We start from the raw sequence: 10,614 nt of genomic DNA, 5'->3' as shown, positions 1-10,614 counted from the left end.
TTCCCTCTCTGCACAGCTCTCTCCTGTACAGGATTTTGTCATATAAATCCTGGCCACCGTGGCTTCTTGGGAAGCCCACTTCTGTCTATTCAACTCAAGATGACCATGGGGGCTCTGGTAGGTCTTCCCCTCCCAATTCTGTGGCATATAATCTTTCTCCAGGCAGAAAGCTAGGGCAATCATAGAGATCATGTCTCCATCTCTTGGGGATCCCCTCCTTTGTTGAGTGATGTTTAACATTCTGAGAGCCATTGATTTATGTAGTTTGCCTTCTCTCCCCTCTGCTGTTGTTGCAAATGAAGGCAGTACTTCAGTTCCTGCTATTTGATCTTACCTAAGTGGAAGTGCAAGAATTAATTTCTTTTTCTCTAATAAAAGAATCAATGTGAAAGTCAGATAATAACATTTAATAATTTGGATAGACAAGAGGGTGCTTGTATGCAAGTAGTCTTTGCTGGTTTCATTAAATGTAAGAATATTTGACTCTGATGCTAGCATTGATGATTTTATATAAGCAAAATTGTTTAACATGTGCAATTTTAACAATAATGGAACCATCTTTAAGATATATTCCAAAATACATCATCATTATGTTGTTTTAATAAATGTTTTGGGGTTTTTGTTGTTATTGTTTTCGCTTGTTCTTTACTATCCTTGTCCCCTCCATTGGGAACACACCTGTATTTGAGCAAATTACTTTTCTTACTTCTTAAAAGAAGGGAGAAAACACAATGGGAAAGTGTTTCACTGAGAGACTACTAGAAAGGACTTGTACGATTTGAACTTGCATTAGGTGACTTGCAGAAGATTTGGGAAGCGAAGTTTACTCTAGATTAGATATTTTCGGGAAGTTGAGGCAATTTTATGATAAGTATCTAATAAATATTATCTTCAAGGCAGGAGGAATAAATTAAGGCTAACGATATAATTAGTAAGGAAGCAGCAGTCACTCCTATTAGTCAGGATTAGGATGTTGGTGTTTTTTGTGGCATAGACAGTGATTATATTATCTGTGTTCAGGCATGATTATGAAATGATTTTGTTTTTGTCTTAATTCATCAGTATCATGGAGTAACCTTGTCTGATGTTGATGTTCTATGAAAGTGTTTATATTCAACAGAAGAAAACCAAGCCCTAGCTGTCAGTGCCAGGCTAGCTCCCAGATGTGTTTTTCTCTTTCTTGTGGTGTTATGATGAGAAAGACCACGTGATAGAGTGACAAGAACTCTGCACTGGTATTCATAAGACTTAGGTTAACATCATCCTTCTATCATCTGTGGTCCTAGGATATGTAAGCTAAAATTGCTAGGGTTTAGTATTTAATATACCTCAGGTAAAATTTCTGTCTCTAATTCTTCATAAAATCAGAGGATTGGATTTGATGGTTTCTAAAGTGATTACCATTTCTTGCATTCTACAAATGAGAATTTTGCTTAAAGCTAACAGGATGTTGAATAAAATGAAACCATTGAGGAGTTTTATTTTTTTTTAGATACAAGTTTTATAGTAAGAATAAGTAGCCTCTACGCTGTGTTTCCACCTTCCTGAATCTCTAGGAATAAGTCCATGAGTTAAGCTGCCTCTTATTTCATCCTCCCCAACAATGCCAATTATATTTCATTGAATGACTCTGAAAATAATAAAATTCATTTATTTCCTTTTAATAAGAAAGGTATCATATAATAAATAATCATCTTCATTCCCTTCCCTTACAATCTCAAATCAATATGTTTTATGGGAAATTTTTTCTTTAGTATTTTATGGTCGTGTTTATAAATAAAACAGAAATGTTCAGAATTTTAGAATTATATTTATTACTATGATCCATATTTTTGTCTTTCTCTTCTGTGTAACTACTTGTTCTGATCGTTTCTCACATTTAGCAATGAATCTTTTTTAAATGGTTTATGCCCAGGTAATCTAAAAGGAGAGCAGGTATTTGGTTAGTTGGTCTGTTTTTGCCTTGGCTTTCCCACAAAAGTTCTACTCTGTTTAAAGTCATTGGATATCTCTTATCTCTTTCCTAACTGATATTTTTCTATATTATGGTGTAAAATATTTTTAAAAGCCAACATGTCTTTATGTGTGTCAGAGTCTTCTTTGCGTGATCCTCTAAATACCTAGCCCGAGTTGCTAAGTCAGATTACGTTTCCTTTGCCATAAATGGCTCAATCAGGGTAGAGCAAAGTGTTACCTGTCTGTCTGGTGTGGGATCTTTTCCAAGTTGACAGATGGCTCTGCTTCATCTGTCTGATCCCAGGAAATTTCCTAGGAGAATCATAGATGAATGTTCATAGATACAGTGAGGGGTTGGCCTGTTAAGTAACCAGTGAGAATCTGCTTCAATTTATCTCTTTTCCTTTAACTTATAAAAATTATCAAAAAAAGGGATAATATGATCCACATAAAGTTCTTTGATGAAAGAAACAGATGGGCATGTGATAACTTGGTAACAAATGCACAAATATATTGGAGAATGAAATGTAAAGTTTAGTGTGTGATTTTATTAAGTGCAAATATTTTCATATTTTTCTGGACTGCTGGTTTAACTGACCTCTTTTCTGGAACAGGTTAGCAATGAAACATGGAAGGTCGATACAGGATGTGGTGGCATTTATCCTTTGAAATTTATGATCTGCTACCCTTCTGCATTGTTTTTAGCCTCAAGTGTATTATTAGCTCATCTGTGATCTCAGCATTATAGGGAATCAAAGTTGCACATGGTAGTCCCTTCAAAGAGCTAAAAATATAGCTGGAGAGGTAAAATGTTAAACATAAAAAATTATAAAAACCAAGAATTGCCTAAAAGGAAACAATCACAGTGGGCAATGTCACATTCACAATAATATATGCATTTTCTGAGATCATCCCCACTTGATAAAAGTTTATTCTCTTCTTAAAGTGATATATTATGTGTAGAATTCAATGTCTATGTCTTTGCAGAGCTTTCTATAAAAATCATGGATAAAAATCTGAATATGTGCCTGGCTTCTCCATTTTAGAGCATGGTTACACACATATGCACATGCAGAAAGCCATAGTTACAGAAGAACATATTCATATAGAAATGATTTCATAGAGAAGGTGAAATTTGAAGTACATTTTAAATTATGATGATTGAAGGAGGAAGGAAAGGACATAGGGCATTTGAGGAAGAAGAAATATACAAATGAAGGTTTGGAAATAGGAGATTTTGTCTTGAATGTAGAGGATGATGGAAAGACTGGTCTGGAAGGAGCAAGGGTACATAGGGGAGAAACAAGAAATAAAATTACATAACTGAAACAGTGTTAGTCTTTGGAGGGTCTTCAAAGCTGAGGTTTAATTTTATGAGATAAATACTATATTATCATTACTATTCCATGGTCAAAATATTTTTACCATGAGGGAAATAAATTTCCTCATCTGCCAGAGGAAATGTGGATTGAATGAATTTATATATAAAAGCTGAGATCTGACATAGTAGAGTAGGCACAAGACAAAATTTTGAATTTCAGTATTTTAGTGTATCATGAGAAATTTACTCCAAGTCTCAACAGTCTTTTCTGTGAAAAAATGGGTAATGATAACAATAGGACCTTCTTCTGGTGCAATGTCCAAATAAAAGAATTCATATTAAAATACCTTATCAAGTAATAGCATTTTTTCTGCATTAGTTATTTACCTTTCAGTTAAAAACATTAAAAATCTAGGCATGAATTGATAAAAGCCTGGACAGTGATGGGGACATGAAAACAAAATGCTTGGTTCTGAAGAAACTTTGTTTTCATGGTACATAATTTCTAGTTTCTTTCCAGTTCTTTCATGGTTTTGCTCCAGTAGAGCTCCCAGCCACACAGTAGCTCAGGATCCACGGTCATCAAAGTCCATCAGTCCAAAGCTATGCCAGTCTTTTTAACTGCAGTTTGGTAGGACTACCAATTGAAAAGAGAGAGAAAAGCATCAAAACTAGCTTTTTTCTTATTTAGAATTCCAGAAGAATAATGCTGCTATTGGGAAAAAAAAGTGTGTTGTAGGACAGAGAAGCAGTTTGGGTGGTAAAAATGGGGGAGTTCAATTTTGAATAGGATGTGCTCCGTTTTGGACATATTGATAGTTGCTGGTGGGTCATCTAAGTGAAGATGATCTGCAGTTCATTTCACACAAATTGCTTGTTTGTGAAACAGGGTGGGCTGGCCATGCACAGATTTTGAAGGCAGAGGAAGAAGAATACATTGAAGGCAAGAAAGGATGTTGAGAGGGACACCTGGGTGGCTCAGTCGGTTGAGTGTCAGACTTTGACTCAGGTCATGATCTCACAGCTCGTGGGTTCAAGCCCCGAGTGGGGCTCTGTGCTGACAGCTCAGAGCCTGGAGCCTGCTTTGGATTCTGTGTCTCTCTCTCTGCCCCTCCCCCGCTGGCGCTCTGTCTCTGTCTCAAAAATAAACATTAAAAAATTTAAATAAGAATTACTCACAAAAGAACAAATATTATATGACTCTCAAAAATAAATAAACATTAAAAAATTAAGAAGGGATGTGGAGAATGGCAAAACCAGTAACAAAACAAGAGCTGGAACATTTTTTATTTACTTTTGGGAGAGCCCAAGTGGGGGAGGAGAAGGGACAGAGGATTCAAAGCAGACTCTGCACTGACAGGCTGGCAGCATCTAGTCCAACATGGGGCTCAAACTTGTGAACCGTGAAACCATTACCTGCACCAAAGTCAGAGGCTCAACACACTGAGCCATCCAGGCACCCCAATAGGAAATGGAATCTTAAATAATTTTTTTAAGTTTATTTATTTTGAGAGAGACAGAGACAGTGTGAGTAGGGGAGGGGCAGAGAGAGAGAGAGAGAGAGAGAATCCCAAACAGGGTCCACACTGCTAGCCCAGAGCCGAATGCAGGGGTTGAACTCATGAAATCAGGAGATCATAACCTGAGCTGAAACCAAGAATCGAAGGCTTAACTGACTGAGCCACCCAGGTGGCCCTTAAATAAAATTTTAAAAAGAGGAAGTGGTCAGTGGAGTGAGGTAACAGTTCAAGAAAGTTGAGGACAGAGTATATTCAGTTAGAAATATTTTTTATTTGGTTGGGAAGAAAGAGTTTCATTACAGGAGAGGATTGGGGGTTTAAGACTCACAAATAAGTTTGAGAAAAGCCAAATGGATACCACTAGAATGGATCAAATACAGGAAAACTGGCCCAGGAATCTGAAGAAAGAGGACAATCTGTGTGTCCAGGAGGGGAGCCTCTTATTAAAGTGTATGTGTGCCAGATATATTGTGAGGGGAGGGTAGTAATACTTGAAGGTCTCAGGAAAAGCAAACTTGGCTGCTTGATGAACTGGGAGAGAAAATAAGTAGTTCAGGAGTTGAGTGCCAGGTTGCAGGGTATAAAGTCAAAAGCTCTGATTCTCAGCAGAGAGAGGGCCCTGTCCCCTTAAAGGAAACATGTTAGTGTCTCAGAATCAGTTTTTTCCAGATTCCTATAGCCCCCAGAGTTTCTATAATATGTCTGCAAATGGTGTGCACTCCAATAGAAAAACTATATAGTTTTAAAAAATTCTAACGGGAAAAATTTGTCTATGAAGCATATAGAGGCATAAAAAATAAAATGTGAGATCAAGTAAATGAACAGATATCAACATGGAAAGTTTTGTTGCAGAAAGGCAATGTGAAATAGCAAAAGAGTTCCGAGATTAGGAAGACCTGGACTGCATTCTGGCTATACTGTTTGGATAATCTTCCAAAGTCCATTTATTTCTTCAGCCCTAAAGGATATATTGGTGCAGGCCTTTATAACAAGAGTTTTCTGGGGATATAATAAAACAATGCATGTGAAAATGGTTTATAAATGCTAAATCACTGTACAAATTGTTAGAATGTTTATTACTTTGATGGTTGTTACCTAAGTGGTAGTAGGTGAAAGATTTGACTCAAATCTGAAGGCCTTGGCATTTTAAAAAGTAATTTACCTGAAAAAGACAAGAATAGAAATGACAATTAGAATTCAAATGAAGAGATTTGGGGAAGACATAAGAATTATTGGTCACAATTATTTGCGAGCAAGCCACCACCAACTTATCTTCCCTGCCACTGAACAGAAAGAAGAGAGCTCATATTCACTTGAAAAGATTATGGTCTATAATATTTTCAGGGAAGAGCCTAATTTGCATTACAACATGCAACTAGAGATAAAAAGAGAATCAAGACATAATAATATGTATATGTTCTTTTACATGTATTACTATATTTGATATATTAAAATACTGTGAGGTAAAACTGTTATCCCCATTCTATACATAAAGAAACTGAGGGCAAAAATATTAAATAATGATCCCAGTTTGTCACACATATAGTCTGTGAGAGTTGCCTAATTCCAGTCTAGTTTTCTTAGCGGGGGAAAAAAGCCTGTGCTCTTTCCAATATTCCTTTGGAGACTTAACTTTTAGTTTAAAATTGGGTTTATGTGTATTTCACGTTTTTATTTTGTAACTGAACTAAAAAGGGCTGCTTTTTGGTGAGGTGGATGAAAGCTCACAGTAGCCCTTGCTCTTGGAGGAGACACGTACCCTTCCCTTATTTCTTTCATTTGAGAAAATGCCGCAAGCTACGGTTCCAGTCACTGAAATGCTACTGCAATTTGAATACTTGGCATTTATGCTTCTTTCTTTTTCCTTCTTTCTCTCTCCCTTTCCTTATCTCCCTTCCTTCCTCCCTCCCTCCTTCCTTTCTTCCTTCTTTCTTTTCTTTTCTTTTCTTTTCTTTTCTTTTCTTTTCTTTTCTTTTCTTTTCTTTCCCTCTCTCTCCCCGCCTCCCTTCTCTCCTTCCTTCCCTGATTCTACTCTTTGGGAATCTGTACTGTTCCGACTCAGTGTCGTAACTACTTTCTCCTTCCTGCTAACCTGACTGGCATTGCATAGCCCAGCTACTCTGTGGGTATTATGAAGTTGTATGTGAAATCTCTACCTCACTGCAGTATGTACAGGCAAGACTGCTCTCTCCTGCAGATGTGTGGCGTAAGTTGTAGTTTTTTGGTGCATTGTAAGCATGTTGAAGCAGCAGCAGCTAAATAAACAAACAAATAACTCTAGACTCAATGGGGTACAGCTAAGTTTCTTGAATACCTCTGCTTTAAGTTGTTATCCTTTAGTGGCGTCTGGGCGGCCCCTTGGTTGAACCTCCCACTCTTGATTTTCGCTGGGGTCATGATCTCGAGGTTCCTGGGATTGAGTCTTGTGTTGGGCTGTGTGCTGACAGTGTGGAGCCTGCTTGAGATTCTGCCTGCCCTCTCTCTGCCCCTTCCCTGCTCTCTCTCTGTCTCAAAAATAAAATACATAAACCTTAAGTTGTTTTCTCTCAAATGTGTGTTTAATTTAATTTTGGATTTATCTAAATACATGAGATTTTCCTATGCTCAAGATATCCTGATAATTTGCTACAGGTGGTCAGTATATAACTCTCTTTCTCCTTAAATGGTTCTTGAGTGGATAAGCTGAATATGCTAATTGGGTCCTGTTGGGCTCTAGAAGTAATAGTTAGTAAGAATAGCAGCAGGATTTTTCTCTTCTATCTCTACATTTGATAAAAATATTTTGATATTTTAAAACAGTATTCCTAAATCAAGGCAAAAAATTCATTTAAACTTTTCAGAATTGTTAACATTTGGAAAAGATTCTAAGGAAAAATATGCAAATGATCTCCTTTCAATATCCAAACTTCCTAGACTGAAATAAGAGAGTTGAATGAAAAGACAATACTGGGATATAGCATAATATATACTAAAATATATCATTTCAGGGGGTACCTGGGTACCTCAGTTGGTTAAGCAACTGACTTCGTCTCAGGTCATGATCTTACGGTTTTTGAGTTTGAGCCCCATGTCAGGCTCTGTGTTGACAGCTCAGATCCTGGAGCCTCCTTTGGATTCTATGTCTCCCTCTCTCTGTCTCTGCCCCTCCCCCATTCATGGTCTGTCTCTCTCTCTCAAATACATAAACATTAAAATTTAAAATAAAATATATCATTTTAGAAGCCAAATGCATTGTGTAGATAGATTTCATAAGTACTCATTCAATAGAATAATAATTCTATATCTTATTTAAATTTTTTGGTAAAGAATTCAGCTAACATGAAAATATGTCTTTTTAAAATTTTTTTTAACATTTTATTTATTTTTGAGACAGGGAGAGACAGAGCATGAACAGGGGAGGGTCAGAGAGAGGGAGACACAGAATCTGAAACAGGCTCCAGGCTCTGAGCTGTCAGCACAGAGCCTGATGTGGGGCTCGAACTCACGGACCACGAGATCATGACCTGAGCCAAAGTCGTCCGCTTAACCGACTGAGCCACCCAGGCGCCCTTGAGCCACCAAATATGAAAATATTTCAAAATATTTTTAGTTCTAATAAAAGAAATCCTGTTTTCTGCAAGATTTTAGATATGTTTATGTCATCACCAATATTCTTAAATATTTTTGTTTTATTTTAAGTTTATTTATTCTGAGAATGAGAGGGAGAGGCAGAGAGGGGAAAGAGAGAATCCCAAGCAGGCTCTGCACTGTCAGCACAGAACCCAATGCAGGGCTCAAGCTCATGAACCACGAGATCATGACTTGAGCTGAAGAGTTGGGTGTTTAACCAACTGAGCCACCCAGGTACCCCTCAAATAGTTTTATTATATATTTGCTTCATATTTACTTGATAACAGATCTACCAGGAATTTCCATAATTGAGGTTTTCTTACAAAATACACTTTTAATCTGTGCTAACTCAGAAATAAATGAATGAGTGACAGAGGACTATGCCTTTGCAGGTAGGAAGCAATATTGTTAATTTTGCCCAAAGGAACAGTCGACCATGCCAGGAATGGCTAAATAATTAAAAGGGAAAGATAGAGAACGCACACACCTGTTGTGAGTGATTTGCCAAGTGAGTTTTATTATCAAAAGCTCTTTTCTTGGAGTTAACAGAAGAAACTGGTTGTTTTTGAAGATAAGATCTGGATAAATGGTCAAAAGACGAAATATAACAATATATAGTTTTATAGATCTGCTAGAATGATTTTTAGGTTCAAGTAATATGAAGCTTCTCTGATTACTCCCATCATTTTAGGAAAAATATCCTATTTTCAATTTTTTCACATAGTCATATCAATCAAATTAGCCACCAAAATATTAATTGATTATCTACTGAGGATTTGATAGTTCGTCTAAGACGATATAAACCTAAAAAGAACTATAAGGGCTGAAGGGATTAAGGACTCCTTCAAATGCTCTCTACTCCTAAATTCTACTAATTCATTTTTTTACTGATAGGCTGTGATGATGATGATAATAATAATAATAATAATAATTCAAAAAATAAAATAAAAGCTTATTTTTCATTTACTTGCTTTACTACATATTTATATGTGAAATACAGATTGTATATAATATATACACATAATGTTTGTATACATGGTATGTGTTACATACTAATATTATTTAGACATACACATGTAATTCTAAATAATATCGCTAACTGTAAAAAAAACTGTACACAGTGTTTTGTTGTGGTTGTGGTTATTGATTTGCAGTAAAATCTCTGATGAAAGAAATAGAGCCCCAGCATAAAAAGAGGGGCCACATAGGGGCTTTTCTTTCTCCTTGTTGGGTCATCTACTCGAACTATGCTTCTTCTCCTGCCTTTAACTATTATAAACAGTAACCATGAGATTCAACATTTTTTTTCCCTCTGTTGCCCTGCTCAAAAGTAGATGGAGGCAGAATGGAAAGAATACAAGTATCCCCCTTTCTAATTTATAACATCCAGTAACTTCCTTCTCCGTTCTTCCACAACATACCCCAAAAAAATCAGAGGTGCACATTATATAACAGAATCTCAGAAGGAAGAGAAACAAACTCTCAGAAATATGATAGAACATGAACTTTTGTAGTACATGAGAAAAATTTGAAATATGGTGTGTAGTTTCTTTGTTTTTCTGCAGGATCAAAACTGGATTTTATAGTTTTATTTAGATGAAAGAAAAAAAAAAAAAACGAAGATGAGCCATGTATAATATACCATGGCAGATGGCTTGCTACCGCCTCTCCCAACCATCTGAGTAACTCTATAGCCTGTCTACATTTAATTACCAACAGGCCACACCCTTGTTTTTTATTTCTAATTTTTTGAATATTATTTATTTTTGAGAGAGAGAGAGAGCGAGCTGGCACGAGTGGGGGAGGGACAGAGAGAGAGGGAAACATAGAATCCAAAGCAGGCTCGGCGCTCTGAGCTGTCAACACAGAGCCCAACATGGGGCTGGAACCCACAAACCACGAGATCATGACTTGAGTCATGACCAACTGACTGAGCCATCCAGGCGCCTCCTGCTCCTTCTCTGAGTAGATAAGGCAACATTTTTCACTTATGGGGAGTGTGCCCACAACCTCAGTAAGAGTTGGCTTTCTTTAGTTTCTTTACCACATTGGGTATGCCTTCATGGAACTATCTACTACACATCCAGAGAGAAAATGTGGGAATAATTTTCACTTATATCCTATCACCAGGTTGAGACTTAATTTCTTGGACATGGTTTATTCCTATCTCTGTGATACAGCATAGTACCTTGCACTTCTTTTCTTAGT

This window comes from Lynx canadensis, chromosome C2 (genome assembly GCF_007474595.2).
Source record: "Lynx canadensis isolate LIC74 chromosome C2, mLynCan4.pri.v2, whole genome shotgun sequence".
NCBI lineage: Eukaryota > Metazoa > Chordata > Mammalia > Carnivora > Felidae > Lynx > Lynx canadensis.
The sequence above is the reverse complement of the archived record's forward strand: the minus strand, read 5'-3'. Positions refer to the sequence as shown.